Genomic DNA, 22,968 nt, shown 5'->3' with positions numbered 1-22,968 from the left:
TCTGCTCCGTACACCTCGGTCCTCGCACACATGCGGCTCTGCTCCTTACACCTCGTACACACGCGGCTTCGCTCCGTACACCTCACACACTCGAGGCTCTGCTCCATACACCTTGTACACACACACGGCTCCGCTCCGTACACCTCGTACACACGCGGCTCTGCTCCTTACACCTCGTACACACGCGGCTCCACTCCTTACACCTCGTATACATGCGGCTCCGCTCCTTACCCCTCGTACACATGCGGCTCTGCTCCTTACACCTTGTACACACGCGGCTCCGCTCCTTACACCTCACATGCTCGAGGCTCTGCTCCGTACACCTCGTACACACACACGGCTCCACTCCCTACACCTTGTACATGTGCATCTCTGCTCCGTACACCTCAATCCTCGTACACACGCGGCTCTGCTCCTTACATCTCATACACACACAGCTCTGCTCCTTACACCTCATACACACGCGGCTCTGCTCCTTACACCTCATACACACGTGGCTCCGCTCCTTACACCTCGCACACACGCGGCTCCGCTCCTTACACCTCGCACACACGCGGCTCCGCTCCTTACACCTCGCACACACGCGGCTCCGCTCCTTACACCTCGCACACACGCGGCTCCGCTCCTTACACCTCGCACACACGCGGCTCCGCTCCTTACACCTCGCACACACGCGGCTCCGCTCCTTACACCTCGCACACACGCGGCTCCGCTCCTTACACCTCGCACACACGCGGCTCCGCTCCTTACACCTCGCACACACGCGGCTCCGCTCCTTACACCTCGCACACACACGGCTCCGCTCCTTACACCTCGCACACACGCGGCTCCGCTCCTTACACCTCGCACACATGCGGCTCCGCTCCTTACACCTCATACACACGCGGCTCCTCTCCTTACACCTCATACACACGCGGCTCCGCTCCGTACACCTCACACACTGGAGGCTCTGCTCCGTACACCTCGGTCCTCGTAGACACGCGTCTCTGCTCCTTACACCTCATACACATGCGTCTCTGCTCCTTACACCTCATACACACGCGGCTCTGCTCCTTACACCTCATACACATGCAACTCTGCTTCTTACACACGGCTCTGCTCCTTACACCTCATACACACGCGGCTCTGCTCCTTACACCTCATACACACGCGGTTCTGCTCCTTACACCTCATACACATGCAGCTCTGCTTCTTACACCTCGTACACACACGGCTCTTCTTCTTACACCTCGTACACACACGGCTCTGCTCCTTACACCTTTTACACACGCGGCTCTGCTCCTTACACCTCATACACATGCGGCTCTGCTGCATACACCTCGTACACACGCGGCTCTGCTCCTTACACCTCATACACACGCAGCTCTGCTCCTTACACCTCATTCACACGCGGCTCTGCTCCTTACACCTCATTCACACGCGGCTCTGCTCCTTACACCTCGTACACACAGCTCCGCTCTGTACACCTCGCGTAGACACACAGCTCCGCTCCATACACCTCACACACTCTCGGCTCTGCTCCGTACACCTCATACACACACACGGCTGCACTCCGTGTACACACACAGCTCCATTCCGTACACATCTCTGCTCCGTACACCTCGTACACTTGCAGATCTGCTCCGTACACCTCACACACTCGCGGCTCTGCCACATACACCCTGTAAACCCCCCTGACCCCACAAATAAACTTCCCTCATCCAGGACGATGACAGCCAGCACAGACAGCAGAGTCCTGCATAAAACAAGGGCTGATGCGCACAGGACCTGTGATGAGGTCATAGGAGGGGAGGAGTCAGGGTCACATGATCAGGGGGCCCTGACTCCTTCCCTCCTGTGATCTCATCAATTACAGCCTCTTGCACGACTGCAGCACCAGCGTGCAGAGGCTAAATTGTAGTTGCTGTGGGTAGAAGAGCGCATAATGCTGCCCCCTATTGCCTGCCGCTTCAGCACCTGGCTCAACTTGGCTCATTATAGCTGCGGCCCTGGTTCAAAGTGCTCACTATGCATCTAGATAAGTTCCTTGGAGGGTCTAGTTTCCAAAATGGGGTCACTTCTGGGGGAGCTCCAATGTTTAGGCACACAGGGACTCTCCAAACGTGACATGGCAACCGCTAAATATCCCAGCATATTTTCCATTCAAAAAGTCAAATGGCGCTCCTTCCCTTCTGAGCCCTGCTGTGCGCCCAAACAGTGGTTTATGACCACATATGAGGTATCAGTGTACTCAGGAGAAATTGCTTAACAAATTTTAGGATCCATTTTATCCTGTTACCCATGTGAAAATGAAAAAATTGATGCTAAAAGGAAATTTTTGTTGGAAAACTTAAAATATCCATTTTTTCCTTCCACGTTGCTTTAGTTCCTGTGAAGCACCTGAAGGATTAATAATCTTCTTGAATGTAGTTTGAGGGGTGCAGTTTTTATAATGGTGTCACTTTTGGGTATTTTCTGTCATATAGACCCATCAAAGTGACTTCAAATGTGAGGTGATCCCTAAAAAAATGGTTTTGTAAAGTTTGTTGTAAAAATGAGAAATCGATGGTCAACTTTTAACCCTTATAACTTCCTAACAAAAAAAAATTTGTTTCCAAAATTGTGCTGATGTAAAGTAGACATGTGGGAAATGTTATTTATTAACTATTTTGTGTCACATAACTCTCTGGTTTAACAGAATAAAAATTCAAAATTTGAAAATTGCGAAACTTTCAACATTTTCGCCAAATTTCCGTTTTTTTTCAGAAATAAAAGCAAAAATTATCGACCTAAATTTACCACTAACATGAACGTTCCTGAGTTATTACCTCATAAAAGCACACTGGTCAGAATTGCAAAAAATGGCCAGGTCATTAAGGTCAAAATAGGCTGGGTCATGAAGGGGTTAAACAGAATTTCCAGGACAAGAATATTGATCTTTGATCCCATCAGATGAATGGGTATCCATCCCTTGCTATCCTGGCCAATCAGCTGGTCACAGCACTCCAGCAAGAGCAGCCTTCCCTGCATTGTCTACCTACCATGCACAGTTCCATACACCTTATAGTGGCTATTCCTGGTATTGCAGTTTTGTTCTATTCACTTAAGCGTAGCCGTCATTTACATTTTTATTGCATAAATCAATGGTACACATATAAAATAAGCAACGTTGTAATATCTTATCAGATAAACCTGCTTTCTCCTCCTCCTGGACTGATTTTTCACTCAAGTGATGGTTAAGATCTGTGTTCAGTGAAGACAGACTTTCCGATTACTGAGATAAGAGATGTCAGTTGGTGCTTATAAAGTTTTATGGAGAGAGGAACTAGAGACAGACATTCTACTGCAGGTTACACTATAAATTATACTGAGCTGCAGTACCAGGCATGACCACCACAATGGTCTGGTGCTGTGCCCATCCCTTCAACCAGCTGATTGGCTCCAGATCCTATGGATAGACCATCAATATTGTAGTCACGGAAAACCCATCTAAACTGATGGCCCTGTACATGCAACTACGACCAGCAATGACTGTATTCCAAGGGCAGCAGATGTAAGCAAATTGATGAACGCTTACCTTCTAAATGTGTAATTTATCACCCTGGAAGAAGAATCTGCTACTTTTTTTTCCTGTCTCGCAGCCTTATTAATGCAGTCTGTGATTGCCTTGTAAAAAGAAAAGTGCATTTGTCACTTCATTAAACTTGTGGTCTTTTCATTCTTCTATAGTATTTGTGAGAACAGAGAATTCACCATCGCATCAAATAACCTGTACTTTATGGTGATTTTACAGCAATCCGTCAATTTATCAAGTGCAATTAGTGTTGAGCGATACCACCCGATATTGAAAAATATCGGATCGGATTGGATCGGCCGATATAAAAAAAGTATCGGGTATCACCGATTCCGATCCCGGAAGTCCCATTCAAGTCAATGGAACAGAAATATCGGAATTAAAAAAAACCCTTTCTTTCCTTGTAGGTTAATTCTACATGAACAATCAACTAATAATAATGTAGAATGTATTGTGGGAGGTGTAGCAGACATTAAAGCCATAGAGGTTTAGCCCAATCAAATGGAATAGCAGGAATTAATTTTTTTTTTTTTAAAGACGTTCGGAGTTACAAAGATATTGACTATGTTAACCTCTTTTATATTTTGTCAGATATGAATGTTTCACTACTTCCATGCTCTTCACCATCTTTTTTACTTTTCCCACACTTTCTCCTTCATCATCCTCAGCAGCAGCAGAAGCATCTTTTTCATCAACTTCTTCTTCACCTTATTCATCTTCTTCTTCTTCCTATTATTCTTTTTTTGTACATTATTCATATTCTTCTTATTCAACGATTATTCTTCTTCATATTCTACTTCTTCATCTTCTTCCTATTCTTCTTCATCATATTCTTATTTGTGACAGGCATTCCTGTAGTTGTTATCTATAAAAGTTTGAAGATTACACCTTCCGTTCTGCCAGTCACAAAAGATTTACAACAGGATTTGTCCGTGTTCAGTTTGGCCTGCAGCAGCAGCCATTTTCCAGGGGCACCACGAGGAGGAACGGACTCACCCCCATACACTGCTTAGTCTTCTTCTGCTTATAATTTAGATAATATCATTTGCTCTGATTTTTAGTCTTATGCTTAATGTTCTTCTGCTTTTGGTTTTTCTGCTTCTTGGTCTTCTGTCTCTTGTTGTTCTGCATCTTGGTGGTTGTCTTCATGTTCTTTGTCCTCTTGGTCATCTTCTTCAGGGTCATCTTTTTGGTCTTCTTCAGTGTGGTCTTCAGGGTCGTCGTCTTCAGGGTCATCGTCAGGGAGATCCAGAGTGAGAACCAAAAACCATTTCCACAAGTTTGAACTTGGAAAAGTAGCAGATTTGAGAGACCCCACCCCTCTTTTGTGTGACATGCACATAAAGAGCTGGCTTACACCACGTGCCCATACTAGGAAGCGGCCTATCTTCATCCTGTTCATTTAGACACTGTTCACATGTTCAGGTTTTAAATACATTAGATAGGGACTGCTTCAATAGGGTTACCTTGATGCAGTGAAGCAGCTTGATATACAATTTTTTGCAAAAAAAGTGTCGACTAAATACCCTGTATTTGTTATCATCTTTTCATCAGCACTTGCTGACTACTGTTATATGTTTTACTGCAGGATATTTCTGCACAATTGTCATTCTGTGCTCTCTGTTTGTGTTTGAGTCAGTGGGTGGTATGAACAGTGTCCTACCGACTTGTTCATATGTGTGCATGTCACATGTGTTTTTAATCCAGTTTTTTCCGTGCCTATGCATGATTTGAGAGACCCCACCCCTCGTTTGTGTGACATGCACATAAAGAGCTGGCTTACACCACGTGCCCATACTAGGAAGCGGCCTATCTTCATCCTGTTCATTTAGACACTGTTCACATGTTCAGGTTTTAAATACATTAGATAGGGACTGCTTCAATAGGATTACCTTGACGCGGTGACGCAGCTTGATTTTTTGCAAAAAAAATTGATTTATTTTTGCAAAAAAAGTGTCGACTAAATACCCTGTATTTGTTATCATCTTTTCATCAGCACTTGCTGACTACTGTTATACGTTTTACTGCAGGATATTTATGCACAATTGTCATTCTGTGTTCTCTGTTTGTGTTTGAGTCGGTGGGTGGTATGAACAGTGTCCTACCGACTTGTTCATATGTGTGCATGTCACATGTGTTTTTAATCTAATTTATTAAAGTAGCAGAAGGTACAAGAAGGCTGAGGAACTGCCGAGAACCAGCTGACGATACTGGAACCCGGATGGGTAGCAGAAGGAACAAGAGAAAATGGAACTAGCGAGGACCAGCTGACTGTGCTGGAACCCGGAGGGGCAGCAGAAGGAACAAGAGCCAATGGCACAACCGTGGACCAGCTGACAGTGCTGGAACACGGTTACTAAGCAGGAGGTACCTGTGCTACAAAGCACTACCAAGGACCAGCAGACGTTGCTGGAACTCGGATACCGAGAAGGAGGCACCTAGGCCAAAGGCACTGCCGAGAACCAGCTGACAGTGCTGGAACCCGGATGGGTAGCAGAAGCTGCAAGAGCAAATGAAACTAGCGAGGACCAGCTGACAGTGCTGGAACCCGGAGGGGCAGCAGAAGGAACAAGAGCCAATGGCACAACCGTGGACCAGCTGATGGTGCTGGAACACGGTTACTAAGCAGGAGGTACCTGTGCTACAAAGCACTACCAAGGACCAGCAGACGTTGCTGGAACTCGGATACCGAGAAGGAGGCACCTAGGCCAAAGGCACTGCCGAGAACCAGCTGACGGTGCTGGAACCCGGATGGCTAGCAGAAGCTGCAAGAGCAAATTAAACTAGCGAGGACCAGCTGACGGTGCTGGAACCGGGAGGGGCAGCAGAAGGAACAAGAGCCAATAGCATAACCATTTAACCAGCTGACAGTGCTGGAACACGGTTACTAAGCAGGAGATACCTGTGCTACAAAGCACTACCAAGGACCAGCAGACGTTGCTGGTAGAGTTGAGCGAAACGGGTCGAAAAATTTCAAAAGTCGCCGACTTTTGGCAAAGTCGGGTTTCATGAAACGAAACCCGACCCTAGGATGAGGTCGGCCACGAGGTCGGCGACTTACGCGCCAAAGTCGCGTTTCAAAAGTTTGTTTTGCGCTCTTTTTCAGCCAATCAGGATCCACGGACACTGAGGGCAACGTGATGACATAGGCACGGGTCACCACCATCTTTCCGAAGGCCATGCAAGTGATTGGCTTGCTTTGGGGGGCGTCACAGGGGGTATAAAAGGGCGTGCACGCCGACCGCCATGTTACTCATGCTGATCTCAGAATAGGGAGAGCTGCTGCTGCTGATGATTTTGTAGGGAGAGCATTAGGCAGGGAAGAAGACACCAAAAACTGCTTCTGCTGCTAGCGATTTTGCCTGTATAACACACCAGTCACTGTGTGTGCAGTGCAAGGGGAGGCTATATAGTGGTGTATCAGTGGTGTTGGTTGTTGGGCTGCCTTCTAAGGCTTCCTGACATTCCTGCATTGCTGTTTACCCACTGCTCCGCAAACTGCTTTTTTAAAAGCAATCCCAATTTTTTTTTTTGTCCTGCTGAGAAGAAAAAAAAAACTGCTTCTGCTGCTAGCGATTTTGCCTGTACAACACATCAGTCACTGTGTGTGCAGTGCAAGGGGAGGCTATATAGTGGTGTATCAGTGGTGTTGGTTGTTGGGCTGCCTTCTAAGGCTTCCTGACATTCCTGCATTGCTGTTTACCCACTGCTTCGCAAACTGCTTTTTTAAAAGCAATCCCAATTTTTTGTCCTGCTGAGGTACTGAGCGTGCATTTTTTCACACCATACAGCGGTGTACGCTCCTCACACAGTACCGTGTAACGGCTGTTATCACAGCCACAGTGAAGCTATCAGTGTGTCACTCTGTGAGAATAAAACGAGGACATGTTCTGTTCTTACAGACCTGCACTCTAGGGAGATTCCTATTCTGCCCAATTCTACATACACCTTGTAGTTTGTGATACACTAGCCAATTTCTGCCTGTGACATAGCGCTGTGATATTCATTGGGCCTCACACAATCCAAAAGTGTCCAGTGTCCACAAGTGTGTGCAGAAATTCAAAATCTCCCTTATCCTCTAGTCACTTTGGTCACAGCTGTGCCATCGAGCCTGTCACATAGCGCTCAGATATCAGTGGGCCTCACACAATCCAAAAGTGTCCAGTGTCCACAAGTGTGTGCAGAAATTCAAAATCTCCCTTATCCTCTAGTCACTTTGGTCACAGCTGTGCCATCGAGCCTGTCAAATAGCGCTCAGATATTCATTGGGCCTCACAAAATCCAAAAGTGTCCAGTGTCCACAAGTGTGTGCAGAAATTCAAAATCTCCCTTATCCTCTAGTCACTTTGGTCACAGCTGTGCCATCGAGCCTGTCACATAGTGCTCAGATATTCATTGGGCCTCACACAATCCAAAAGTGTCCAGTGTCCACAAGTGTGTGCAGAAATTCAAAATCTCCCTTATCCTCTCGTCACTTTTGTCACAGCTGTGCCATCGAGCCTGTCACATAGCGCTCAGATATTCATTGGGCCTCACACAATCCAAAAGTGTCCAGTGTCCACAAGTGTGTGCAGAAATTCAAAATCTCCCTTATCCTCTAGTCACTTTGGTCACAGCTGTGCCATCGAGCCTGTCACATAGCGCTCAGATATTCATTGGGCCTCACACAATCCAAAAGTGTCCAGTGTCCACAAGTGTGTGCAGAAATTCAAAATCTCCCTTATCCTCTAGTCACTTTGGTCATAGCTGTGCCATCGAGCCTGTCACATAGCGCTCAGATATCAGTGGGCCTCACACAATCCAAAAGTGTCCACAAGTGTCTGCAGAAATTCAAAATCTCCCTTATCCTCTCGTCACTTTTGTCACAGCTGTGCCATCGAGCCTGTCACATAGTGCTCAGATATTCATTGGGCCTCACACAATCCAAAAGTGTCCAGTGTCCACAAGTGTCTGCTGAAATTCAAAATCTCACTTATCCTCTAGTCACTTTGGTCACAGGCACAGCTGTGCCATCGAGCCTGTCACATAGCGCTCAGATATCAGTGGGCTTCACACAATCCAAAAGTGTCCAGTGTCCACAAGTGTGTGCAGAAATTCAAAATCTCCCTTATCCTCTAGTCACTTTGGTCACAGCTGTGCCATCGAGCCTGTCACATAGCGCTCAGATATTCATTGGGCCTCACACAATCCAAAAGTGTCCAGTGTGTGCAGAAATTCAAAATCTCCCTTATCCTCTAGTCACTTTGGTCACAGCTGTGCCAACGAGCCTGTCACATAGCGCTCAGATATTCATTGGGCCTCACACAATCCAAAAGTGTCCAGTGTCCACAAGTGTCTGCTGAAATTCAAAATCTCCCCTGTCCTATAGACACCTTGTACCTTGTTTTACATTACTATATAGTTTGTTGGATTTTGTCTACATTTCTACCAAAAATGAGAAAGGCTGGTGGAAGAGGCCGTGGAATTGGGCGGGGGTTGGCAGCTGGTAATGATGGTGTTGGTGGTGGATCTGATGGTAGTGGCAAGAGCAAAATAGGACCGAATGCAGATGGTGTTGAGCCTGCGTCATCGTCTGGCTACATAAGGCCTCGAAGGCTTAGTTTTCTAGGAGTTGGCAAACCGCTTTTAAAGCCAGAGCATCAGGAAAAAGTTTTGTCTTACATTGCTGACTCAGCCTCCAGCTCTATCGCCTCCTCTTCTGAAGTTGTAAAAAGTAAAAGCACTGAGTCGTCATTGGAGGCTCATGTTCATGAACCACACCTTTCCTTGTGTCCTTCACCCCAACCAAGATTGAAGGATGACGCAGGCCATACTACTGATTACTCCATGGAGCTGTTTTCACATACCATGCCTGGATTATCAAGTGAAATGGTGAATTACCCAGGCCAAGATGAATCTGACATGGAGTGCACTGATGCACAGCCGCTGATGGATGATTCTGCTGGTACATTCACTCAGAGCACTACATTGTCCTCGCAGTGTACAGAGCCAGATTCTGACCCTGATGAGACTCAGGTGCCCCTTCCCGCACACTATACCACCATACACGGTGACACAGAGGAAGGTGCACATGACATAGAAGAGGAGGTGATGGATGACCCAGTTGTTGACCCAGATTGGCATCCATTGGGGGAAGAGGGTGCTGCTTCCAATAGCTCAGATGAGGAGCATCCAAAGCAGACATCGACATCGCAACAGCTGTTATCTGGCAGGCCCGGAGCACTCCAAAGACAGGTTCCAAACATCAAAAGAGTTGCTGGACAGCTTGTCCAGAGGGTCAAAAGATGACGGTGTGCTAGGCCGCAAAATGTCTGCCAAAGTAGGAAGAGTGCAGTGTGGCACTTTTTTGAACAAAATCCTCATGATCAGGCCAAGGTTATCTGTAAGAAGTGCGCAAAGACCTTTAGCCGAGGGAAAAATCTGAAAAATTTGAATACCAGTTGCATGCTTAGACATTTAACCAGCATGCACTTGCAAGCGTGGACACAACACCAAACCTCAAGTGCCACATGTGCAACTGATCACAACGAAGGTAGTCAGCAACGCTACATTGTTTCCCCCACTGTAAGCCCACCGGTTAGCACAGCATCAAATGTTGAGGTGTCGTTGCAAGGCCACATCAGTCAGGGAATCCCACTGTTATATCAACGAAAGACTGATTCTAGGCCATCAGAAAGAACACCAACTCCATCATCAACCCTCTCTCAGTCCGCCCTGTCCACCGCTACTTCCACCATATGCAGCTTTCAAGTCCAGCTCACCCTCCCAGACACTATGAGTAGGTCAAGAAAGTACTCAGTCTCACATCCGCGTACACTGGGTTTGAACGCCCACATTGCCAAACTAATCTCGTTTGAGATGATGCCCTTTCGGTTGGTGGAAAGCGCAGCTTTCCGCGAACTCATGGCCTATGCAGTACCACGCTATGACCTACCCAGTCGCCACTTCTCTCGCAAAGCCATCCCAGCCCTCCACCATCATGTGAAAGACCGCATTGTCCGTGCACTCAAGCAGTCAGTGAGCGGAAAGGTGCACCTCACAACTGATGCATGGTCCAGTCGGCATGGCCAGGGCCGTTACGTGTCCATCACTGCGCACTGGGTTAATGTGGTGGATGCAGGGTCCACAGGGGACAGCGGTGGTGGGACAGTGCTGCCTAGCCCACGGTATAGGAAACAGTTGGCTGTAGGCGTTCGACCCTCCTCATCCTCCTCCTCCTCCAGAAGCGAAAGCTCGTCCACAGAGCGCAGTCGTACGAGCACTCCATCTGCACCTGCCACTGTTGCACACGAGGTGTCCCCCTATCGAGCAGCTAGTGGAAAGCGTCAGCAGGCAGTGTTGCAGATGATGTGTTTGGGCGACAGACACACCGCTGAGGTGCTGGCCGAGTACTTTCAGCGACAAACTGAGTCATGGCTGGGCAGTGTACATCTTGAGGCAGGCAAGGTAGTTAGTGATAACGGGCATAATTTTGTGGCAGCCATAGCCCTTTCAAAACTCAGCCACATACCTTGCTTGGCTCACACCTTGAACCTGGTGGTGCAGTGCTTCCTCAAAAATTATCCGGAGTTAACAGCCCTACTCCAGAAGGTGCGAAGACTGTGCGCGCACATCCGCCGGTCGCCTGTACACTCCGTTCGTATGCAGAAGCTGCAGCGATTGCTCCACCTTCCCAACCACCACCTCATTATCGACATTGCAACAAGGTGGAACTCCACCCTGCACATGGTTAAGCGGCTGTGCGAGCAGAGGCAGGCCATAATGCATTTGTGGGAGGATACACGGCCAGGCACTTTGAGAGCAGACATAGAGTTGACCGGTGTGCAGTGGTCGAAGCTGAAAGACCTCTGTAAAGTCCTTCAGTGTTTTGAGGAATGCACACGGCTGGTAAGTGCAGACGACGCCATCCTAAGCATGAGCATCCTACTTATGCGTCTGCTCATGCAAACTTTGACGCACCTTAAGGAGCAGGCTTCTGCAGCCAATGTTGATGAGGAGGAAGAGGAGGAGGGAATCCTTGATGACATTCAGCCATTGTCTGCTCAGGGACCTCTCCTGGACGAGGTGGAGGAAGAAGAGGAGGAGGAGGAGGATGATGGGGATGATTACTTAGGGGAGGAGGATGCATCTCGTGGGGCAAGTGAAAATGTTGGCGTGGCAAGGTCTGGTACAGGGTTTGTGCGTGACTGGAGGGATGTGGATTTGCCAGAAAGTGCTCCTCCAACCAGCACTCGCAGTGCATCATTGACACCGGGAACATGAGCCCACATGTCAGATTATGCCTTGCAGATCCTAAAAAGGGACCCCCGCATTGCCAAAATGATGAACGATGACGACTACTGGTTGGCCAGCATCTTGGATCCACGCTATAATGGCAAATTACAAAACATCATGCCACAGGAGAACCTTGACCTAATATTGGCTAATAAACAAGCAACTCTGGTAAATCGGTTGCTTGAGGCATTCCCAGCACACAGCAGCGGTGATGGTTCTCACACGAGCCGTACGGGCCGGGGGCAGCTTGGCAGAGGTGTTCGTGGTGCACACAGCAGAAGTGGCGTTGGAGACAGGGGTTTCATGACAATGTTGTGGACTGATTTTTCAAATACCGCTCACACAACTGGTGATACTGCATCGATGGAAAGTGACAGGAGACAGCAGTTGTCAACTATGGTTACAAACTACTTTTCCTCCCATATCGATGTTCTCCCACACAGGTCATTCCCCTTTGACTATTAGGCCGCTAAACTGGACACCTGGCCTGAATTGGCACAATATGCCTTACAGGAGCTCGCTTGCCCAGCTGCAAGTGTGCTATCGGAAAGAGTCTTCAGTGCAGCTGGATCAATCCTGACAGAAAAAAGGACCCGTCTGTCAACCCAAAATGTGGATGATCTAACCTTCATTAAAATGAACCACGCATGGGTTTCCAAGGATTTTGTCCCACCTTCCCCTGATGACACATAGGGTGACAGAAAAATGGTTTGCTTTGGTCCACCTCTTCCTGGGACTTGACCTATTGCACCTTTTGCATCAGCTGAATGTCCAACATCAACATATGCCACTTTCTAAAACTCCCTAACTGTGCTGCCTCCCCCCCCCATGGCCGGGGTCACCACCTAGCGCACAACACCGTGCGAGTGCCGTTGCCCTGGACAGGTGGGTAGGCCGACTCTTGGGCGCGGGCACTGGCACAGGGTCCTTCATAGTGCAATCAAGTGTCTCTGACGGTGGTGGTGCACACCCGCCGTCAGACACACCGCCGTACTATGAGGGGCCCAGTGCCAGTACCGACGCCCACGAGTGGGCCCCCCTTGCTTGGGCAGGGCCCCAGCATTTGCAATCTTTACCTCTCCCTGCTCCTCCGCTGTGTAATCTGGCCGTCAAATCCATACTGTGCCTGACACCGTCTGAGCCTGCCTCCTGATGTATAGACATATATTTTGAATGTGTACGCTATCCATGCATGTTATCCGGGGATACGGTACCCTTTCTAACCTTTGCGCAATCACGTGCAATCCATACTGGGCCTAACACCGTCTGAGCCTGCCTCCTGATGTATAGACATATATTTTGAATGTGTACGCTATCCATACATGTTATCTGGGGATACGGTACCCTTTCTAACCTTTGTGCAATCACGTGCAATCCATACTGGGCCTAACACCGTCTGAGCCTGCCTCCTGATGTATAGACATATATTTTGAATGTGTACGCTATCCATACATGTTATCCGGGGAAACGATACCCTTTCTAACCTTTGCGCAATCACGTGAAATCCATACTGGGCCTAACACCGTCTGAGCCTGCCTCCTGATGTATAGTCATATATTTTGAATGTGTACGCTATCCATACATGTTATCCGGGGAAACGGTACCCTTTCTAACCTTTGTGCAATCACGTGCAATCCATACTGGGCCTAACACCGTCTGAGCCTGCCTCCTGATGTATAGACATATATTTTGAATGTGTACGCTATCCATACATGTTATCTGGGGATACGGTACCCTTTCTAACCTTTGTGCAATCACGTGCAATCCATACTGGGCCTAACACCGTCTGAGCCTGCCTCCTGATGTATAGACATATATTTTGAATGTGTACGCTATCCATACATGTTATCCGGGGAAACGATACCCTTTCTAACCTTTGCGCAATCACGTGAAATCCATACTGGGCCTAACACCGTCTGAGCCTGCCTCCTGATGTATAGTCATATATTTTGAATGTGTACGCTATCCATACATGTTATCCGGGGAAACGGTACCCTTTCTAACCTTTGTGCAATCACGTGCAATCCATACTGGGCCTAACACCGTCTGAGCCTGCCTCCTGATGTATAGACATATATTTTGAATGTGTACGCTATCCATACATGTTATCTGGGGATACGGTACCCTTTCTAACCTTTGTGCAATCACGTGCAATCCATACTGGGCCTAACACCGTCTGAGCCTGCCTCCTGATGTATAGACATATCTTTTGAATGTGTACGCTATCCATACATGTTATCCGGGGATACGGTACCCTTTCTAACCTTTGTGCAATCACGTGCAATCCATACTGGGCCTAACACCGTCTGAGCCTGCCTCCTGATGTATAGACATATATTTTGAATGTGTACGCTATCCATACATGTTATCTGGGGATACGGTACCCTTTCTAACCTTTGTGCAATCACGTGCAATCCATACTGGGCCTATCACCGTCTGAGCCTGCCTCCTGATGTATAGACATATATTTTGAATGTGTACGCTATCCATACATGTTATCCGGGGAAACGGTACCCTTTCTAACCTTTGTGCAATCACGTGCAATCCATACTGGGCCTAACACCGTCTGAGCCTGCCTCCTGATGTATAGACATATATTTTGAATGTGTACGCTATCCATACATGTTATCTGGGGATACGGTACCCTTTCTAACCTTTGTGCAATCACGTGCAATCCATACTGGGCCTAACACCGTCTGAGCCTGCCTCCTGATGTATAGACATATATTTTGAATGTGTACGCTATCCATACATGTTATCCGGGGAAACAGTACCCTTTCTAACCTTTGTGCAATCACGTGCAATCCATACTGGGCGTGAGAACGGCTGGCGAGCTGTTAAGCAAGCTACAGCACCTGTGGTTTGCACACGTAAGTTTTTCATTTTTTCAGGAATGACGGTTAGGCCTAATTCCGGGACTGCGGTTGACCTGCACTTACTGGGAAATCATTGTTCGCGGGTAATAATTGTAATCAGTGATCCCCATCACTAACGTTGTTCAGCGGGTTATCTGCACCTGTAAGCGACAAACGCTGGCCTTTTCAGTGTAGCGCACATGCAGCCACGGACATGTAAGGGCATGACACACCAGTTATTGGCCAATCTCATGTGCCAGAGCCTCACGTGTCCCTCTAGTAAGCCGGACTCGGACCGCGGGGAATGACGGAGTCTCGTTCGTTAACGGAATTAAGCTTGCAATGTGTGCATATGTTCTGTTGCTGGCATGGTTGAGGTTTCCCAGGTGGAGTCGATTTTAACCGTAGGCTCCACTCCTGGTGGTGCCCTTCTGGACATTCCTTTAAGGTTCAGCTTTGCAACCATACTGCCCACGTAAAACAAACACTTTGCCTTCATGAACGCTGTTTGGAGGGTCATGACTCGTGGGAATAACGCCGCCCAATCAGTTAACCTGCTAGAGAGATCGTTCGTTGCTCCCAAGCATGACATCACACTCCCTAGGAAGAAGGTAATGCCACTGTGGCGACCGTACTCCTGGGGGCGACACAAGTGCACTGATGCCCAGCCACTGCTCGATGAATCTGCTGGTACATTGACCCAGACCACTACATTCCCCTCGCACGCTACACGACCTGAATCTGACCCTGATGAAACTCAGGTTACCCTTCCCATATACAGTTCCATCTTACACGGTGACAAAGAGGAAGCTGCAGATGAAAGTGCAGGTTCGGCCCACCCGCCATCAGACACACCACCGTACTATCAGGGGCCCTGTGCCAGTGCCGTCGCCAACGAGTGGGCCCCCCCTGCTTGCTCAGGATCACAGCACTTGCAAAGTTGAAATACTGTGCAGTGAGATGGAAGATGGGGACGACGAGGAGTCCAGACAAGTACAGGGATTCCCTAGCGAGGAGACTTATTTGATTGTTTTCAATGTTGGGACAGCAATTTTTGGGGAGCACTATACTCTGGAGAATGATAGATGGGGCCCACCATACACTGGAACATTCCAAAGGTGGACATCAGACACTGGAGCAGCATTTACAGGGCCCATTATACACTAGAGCATTAGAAATGGGGCCCATTATGTTTGGAGCATTATTTGGGCCCATAAGACAGTGGAGCTTCATTCATGGGGACCAACATATACTGTAGCATTATGTGGAGCTCATCATATACTGTTTCAAACATTATATGGGACCAATGATTCTGTATGGAGAAATAGATGGGCCTCGTCATGAGATGTAAAAAGTGAAGTATTTTTCATTGTACTATACCGCTATTTCTCTGCCGTATCGGAGCATGATGAGTTGTGGTATGTGTTAAAGGGGCGCTCTTTCGCCCAGGGCACATGAAAACCTGCAGCCAGCCCTCCCCCCCCACAACTTTAGCCAAATAACCCCCATTTTTCAGTGCGTAACTTGTATTATGAAGTTAATTAAGGTTGACAAGCTTAAGTAAGAAGAATTGATGCTTTTGGCATTCAAATGGGCACTGTAGGTGTGTTTCCTGTCCTCCTCTCACTGCCGACTTTTATTCCCCATTGACTTACATTGGGTTTCGTGTTTCGGGACGACCCTGACTTTTCCCTATAATCGGACGATCTTGCTCGACCCGACTTTTGGAAAAGTCGGGTTTCACGAAACGAAACTCGACCCTAAAAAACCAAAAGTCGCTCAACTCTAGTTGCTGGAACTCAGATACCGAGAAGGAGGCACCTAGGCCAAAGGCACTGCTGAGAACCAGCTGACGGTGCTGGAACCCAGATGGGTAGCAGAAGCTGCAAGAGCAAATGAAACTAGCGAGGACCAGCTGACGGTGCTGGAACCTGGAGGGGCAGCAGAAGGAACAAGAGCCAATGGCACAACCGTGGACCAGCTGACGGTGCTGGAACACGGTTACTAAGCAGGAGGTACTTGTGCTACAAAGCACTACCAAGGAGCAGCAGACGTTGCTGGAACTCGGATACCGAGAAGGAGGCACCTAGGCCAAAGGCACTGCCGAGAACCAGCTGACGGTGCTGGAACCCGGATGGGTAGCACAATGTACCCATAATAAACAAAGTTGCAAGGCCGCGAGCAGGACGCAGTTACCTAAACCCACAGTCCAACAGGGGGTGCTTGTCCTATTGGCACTACGGAACCAGCCTTTATTACCAGAACCCACAGCCCACATAGGAAGCACCGAAACTGCAGGCACCATAGACTTGGCTAACTCGACTGCAAAACGACAGGACAACGTATTGGTGGCAAAGTGACATTGACACTACCCGGAAACAGCAGGCGTGCTGGAACCAGGCTGGGCAGGAGGGAGTACCCGTGTGTTATGAATGAGTCACCGTAGGAGGCAAAAACAGAAATGCAAGCTAAGTCCAGGAAACCAGAGAAGTTGGCAGCTATCGGATTGCAGACCCCTAAACCTATCAACACAACTAGCAGTAGCCGTGGGGGGTTCCTACGATGCCCTAGACCCCTCGATCACAGCCGGAGGACTATATAGCCTAAAGACAGAAAGGGAAATCTAAACTGCCCCAGAGCAGACCCCAAAGCAAAAGGCAGCCCCCAACATATAATGACGGTGAAGCAAGAAGAAAGAACACTAACACAGACAGAAAGATAGACTGAGCAAAGACGGGGCCCAAGCTAACTAGATAGGAAAGGACAGGAAGGCTGCTGTCTACAATCCGTGAAAAACCCTATGAAAATAAGAGCCAACAAACTGACAGTGAAAAAGGCCCTGAAGACGCTAGGCTTCAAAAAGACTATGTCAGTACTCAGGAATATTCTGAAGACAGAGCAAAAGGAGATTCAGCTCACCCCAGCAGGGAATGGCAGAATCCAGAAAAGCAAGGCAAACAAAAACAAAGCACAAATGCTAAAAGGCAAAGCAGAAAACTTAGCTTTAGAGGAGCAGGAATCAGACTGGTCTCTTAGAAGTCCACAGAGAAATCACCCGCAGGGCAGAAGGGCGTCGGCAGCCTTATATCCAGTCCGTGACTCCACTCAGCCAGTCATCATCATTAGGCTCAGGTGCCTGATAATCAGGCTCATTACCTTCCTTTACCAGAATAGGGAGTTCACCAGACCTCAGTGACTAAGGGGAAAATGAACTCACAACAGTACCTCCCCCTTGAGGAGGGGTCACCGAACCCTCAACCACGCCACCAGGGCGATCAGGGTGAGCCCGATGAAAGGCACGCACCAATCTTTTGGCATGAATATCAGAGGCAGAGACCCAGGAATTATCCTCCTGACCATAACCCTTCCACTTAACCAAATACTGGAGTCTCCGTCTAGCCAGACGGGAATCCAGTATTTTCTCTACCTCATATTCCATGTTACCTTCAACCAATACAGGGTCCGGAGGTGCCACCCCAGGAACAACTGGTTCAACAAACCTCTTCAACAAGGACTTATGGAACACATTATGGATTTTAAATGTGACAGGAAGAGCCAAACGAAAAGAGACCAGATTAATAATCTCCAAAATCTTGTAAGGTCCAATAAATCTAGGCTTAAACTTAGGAGAAGCCACCTTCATAGCAATATTTTATGATGATAACCATACCATATCACCAATCTTAAACTGGGGACCAATGGTCCTATGTCGATTGGAAAACCGCTGGGCCTTTTCCAGGGAGAGAGATAACTTATCCACCACTTGGTCCCAGATCTGGTGCATTCTCTCCACCACAGTGTCAACACCTGGGCAGGCAGAAGGCTCCACCTGCCCTGAAGAAAATCGAGGATGAAACCCAAAGTTACAAAAAAAAGGTGACATCAAAGTGGCAGAACTAGCTCTATTATTTAAAGCAAATTCGGCCAAGGGCAAAAATGAAACCCAATCATCCTGATCAGCGGAAATAAAACATCTCAAATATGACTCCAAGGTCTGGTTTGTTCTCTCTGTCTGCCCATTGGTTTGAGGGTGAAAAGCAGAGGAGAAGGACAACTGAATTCCCAGCTGGGAACAGAAAGTCCTCCAAAATCTAGACACAAACTGAACTCCTCTGTCAGACACAATGTTCTCAGGAATCCCGTGCAAGCGAACCACCTGTTGCAAAAACAGGGGCACCAACTCAGAGGAAGACGGCAACTTAGGGAGTGGTACAAGATGAACCATCTTAGAGAACCTATCACAAATCACCCAAATAACAGTCATTCTTTGAGAGACCGGCATATCAGAGATGAAATCCATTGAAATATGGGTCCATGGCCTCCTGGGGACCGGCAAAGGCATCAACAACCCACTAGAGTGAGAACAAGATTTAGACCGGGAGCAAGTCCCACAGGACTGCACAAAATTCCTGACATCATGAGACAAGGTGGGCCACCAAAAAGAGCGACTCACCAGATCTCTAGTACCAAAAATACCTGGATGACCAGCCAATGCAGAGCAATGAACTTCAGACATCACTCTCTTCTTCCACTGGTCAGAAACATACAACTTTCCACTGGGACAACGCTCAGGTTTGTCCTCCTGGAACTCTTGCAGAGCAAGTCTCAAATCAGGCGAGATGGCAGAAAGAACTACCCCCTCGCCTAAGATGGTAGCAGGCTTGGTCACCACAGGAGAATCAGCAAAGAAGCTCCTAGAGAGGGCGTCTGCCTTGACATTCTTAGTTCCAGGAAGAAAAGAGACCACAAAATCAAAACGTGTAAAAAACAAGGCCCACCTAGCCTGTCTAGGGTTCAAGCGTTTAGCCGACTCTAGGTAAATCAAATTCTTGTGGTCAGTGAGGACCACAACTTAATGTTTAGCTCCCTCCAACCAATGTCTCCACTCCTCAAATGCCCATTTCATGGCCAACAGTTCCCGATTCCCCACATCATAGTTACGTTCAGATGGAGAGAACTTTCGGGAAAAGAAAGCACAGGGATTCATTTTAGATGTTACAGGATCCTTTTGGGACAAAACAGCTCCTGCACCAATCTCAGAAGCATCCACCTCTACCTGGAACGGGAGTGAGACATCAGGTTGCCGCAAAACCGGGGCGGAGGTAAATCTTCGCTTCAGCTCCTGAAAGGAAGCAACAGCCTCCGGAGACCAATTCAACACATCAGCACCCTTCTTAGTCAGATCAGTCAATGGCTTGGCAATACTAGAAAATTTTGCTATAAATTTCCAATAAAAATTAGCAAAACCCAAAAACTTCTGGAGGGCCTTCAAAGAAGTGGGCTGAACCCAATCAAAAATGGCCTGTACCTTGGCCGGGTCCATTTCAATAGTTGACAGAGACAAAATAAATCCCAAAAATGAAATCCTCTGTACTCCAAAAAGGCATTTCAATCCTTTGACATACAGGGAATTCTCCCTCAAGATCTTGAACACAGTCCAAATATGTTCCACATGAGAATCCCAATCCTTGGAGAAGATCAAAATATCATCCAGATAGATAATCAAAAATTTATCGACAAAGTCTCGGAAAATATCGTTCATGAAGCACTGGAAGACAGAAGGGGCATTAGTGAGCCCAAAAGGCATCACCAGGTACTCAAAATGTCCCTCCGGAGTATTAAACGCCGTCTTCCATTCATCCCCATGCTTAATGCGGATAAGATTATATGCCCCCCTGAGGTCAAGCTTGGTAACCCAGCAAACACCTCTAACTCTAGAGAATAGATCCGAAATCAGGGGTAACGGATACTGATATTTAACAGTAATTTTGTTGAGGGCACGATAATCAATACAAGGCCTTAAAGAACCATCCTTTTTGGCCACAAAAAAAAACCGGCACCCAAGGGTGAAGAGGATGGTCTAATATGACCCTTCTCCAACGCCTCCTTAATATAGGATCACATAGCCTCGTGCTCGGGTACAGATAAATTGAAGAGCCGACCCTTGGGAAATTTACACCCCGGGCTCAGTTCAATAGCACAGTCATAACTCCTATGAGGAGGCAAAGATGCAGACTCATTCTCGCTAAATACATCATAAAAGTCCGCCAAATAGTTAGGAACATCATGCGACTGAGGAGAGGTGGAAAAAACCGGAGCCTCACTAAAGGCACACCGACAACCCCAACTCACCACAGACACAGATTTCCAATCCAAAACTGGATTATGAATTTGCAACCAGGGAAACCCCAGAACAACAGCATCATGCAGACCATGCAACACCAAAAATCTGCAATTTTCTTGATGGTCTGGGACGACCCGCATGACCACCTGGGTCCAAAACTGAGGATTATTTTTCGCCAAAGGAGTAGCATCAATCCCCCTCAAAGGGATAGGCGTCTGCAGAGGTGTCATCGGAAATCCACAACGTTTAGCAAAATCCAAGTCCATTAGGTTTAGCGCTGCTCCTGAATCCACAAAAGCCTTGGCGGAAAATGTGGACAGGGAGCAGATCAGAGTAATTGCCAGAAGAAACTTAGGTTGAACACCACCAACAGAAAACGTGTGTGCAAAGCGTTTCTCTCGTTTAGGACAAACAGAAATAATATGCGAGGCATCTCCACAGAAAAAACACAGCTTATTACGCCTTCTGAACTCCTGACGTTGCTCCCTGGACAAAACTCTATCACATTGCATAGGTTCAGACGTCTGTTCAACCGGTGGCAACACCTCTCGTGCAATCCTGCGTTCACGTAAACGCCGATCAACCTGAATGGCTAATGACATAGAATCGTCCAGACCAGAGGGAACAGGAAATCCCACCATAGTATCTTTTACGGCTTCTGACAAACCCTTCCGAAAGAGAGCAGCGAAGGCATTATCATTCCAGGTAGTAAGGACCGCCCACTTTCGGAACTTTTGACAGTACAACTCTGCAGAATCTCGACCCTGGTTCAATGCCAACAGGGTCTTTTCAACCTGATCAATAGCATTAGGTTCGTCTTACAACAACCCCAAGGCTTGAAAGAATGCGTTCACATTAGTCAGAATAGGATCATCTGGTTTCAAAGAAAACGCCCAATCCTGGGGATCGCCACGCAGCAAAGAGATGACAATTTTAACCTGCTGCGCGGAGCTCCCTGACGAGTTAGGCTTCAAGGCAAAAAATAATTTACAATTATTTTTGAAACTCAAAAATTTAGATCGATCCCCAAAAAATACATCAGGTGTAGGGATCTTTGGTTCAACAGCATGCGAACGAGCAAGGTAGGCGGAAATTCCCCGCAGTTCCGCAGCGAGCTGCTCCACACGATCAGACAATTGCTTTATCTCCATTGAGAGAAAAAAAAAAATTCCCCCTATGGCCTCAGAGATATAGAGGAAAGAATATACACACTCTTTTTTTTTTTTTAAAACACAATTCTTTCCTGCTATTGAGTACCCTAGGATCTGCGGTATGGCGGGTGATTATTTTATGAATGAGTCACCGTAGGAGGCAAAAACAGAAATGCAAGCTAAGTCCAGAAAACCAGAGAAGTTGGTAGCTATCGGATTGCAGACCCCTAAACCTATCAACACAACTAGCAGTAGCCGTGGGGGGTTCCTACGATGCCCTAGACCCCTTGATCACAGCCAGAGGACTATATAGCCTAAAGACAGAAAGGGAAATCTAAACTGCCCCAGAGCAGACCCCAAAGCAAAAGGCAGCCCCCAACATATAATGACGGTGAAGCAAGAAGAAAGAACACTAACACAGACAGAAAGATAGACTGAGCAAAGACGGGGCCCAAGCTAACTAGATAGGAAAGGACAGGAAGGCTGCTGTCTGCAATCCGTGAAAAACCCTATGAAAATAAGAGCCAACAAACTGACAGTGAAAAAGGCCCTGAAGACGCTAGGCTTCAAAAAGACTATGTCAGTACTCAGGAATATTCTGAAGACAGAGCAACAGGCAAAAGGAGATTCAGCTCACCCCAGCAGGGAAAGGCAGAATCCAGAAAAGCAAGGCAAACAAAACACAAATGCTAAAAGGCAAAGCAGAAAACTTAGCTTTAGAGGAGCAGGAATCAGACTGGTCTCTTAGAAGTCCACAGAGAAATCACCTGCAGGGCAGAAGGGTGTCGGCAGCCTTCTATCCAGTCCGTGACTCCACTCAGCCAGTCATCATCATTAGGCTCAGGTGCCTGATAATCAGGCTCATTACCTTCCTTTACCAGAATAGGGAGTTCACCAGACCTCAGTGACGAAGGGGAAAATGAACTCACAACACCCGTGCCAAAGACACTGCTGAGAACCAGCTGACGGTGCTGGAACCCGGATGGGTAGCAGAAGCTGCAAGAGTCAATG

At 47.6% G+C, this 22,968-nt stretch overlaps 1 protein-coding gene across 1 annotated transcript in view; it reads right to left on the bottom strand.

Annotated features, from left to right (window-relative positions):
* Positions 1-22,968, bottom strand: part of LOC141052768 (microtubule-associated serine/threonine-protein kinase 3-like) — a 110,413-nt gene that overhangs the window by 74,824 nt on the left and 12,621 nt on the right. The window contains exon 2 of the mRNA XM_073550072.1: positions 3,557-3,645. The gene's annotated coding sequence lies outside the window, so the exon portion shown is untranslated. The remainder of the gene's footprint in view (positions 1-3,556; positions 3,646-22,968) is intronic.

This window comes from Dendrobates tinctorius, unplaced genomic scaffold, assembly GCF_039654945.1.
Source record: "Dendrobates tinctorius isolate UK_male_01 unplaced genomic scaffold, ASM3965494v1 ptg000162l, whole genome shotgun sequence".
NCBI classification, from domain to species: domain Eukaryota; kingdom Metazoa; phylum Chordata; class Amphibia; order Anura; family Dendrobatidae; genus Dendrobates; species Dendrobates tinctorius.
Note: the sequence above shows the minus strand (reverse complement) of the source record. Positions and strands in the feature narration are given on the sequence as shown.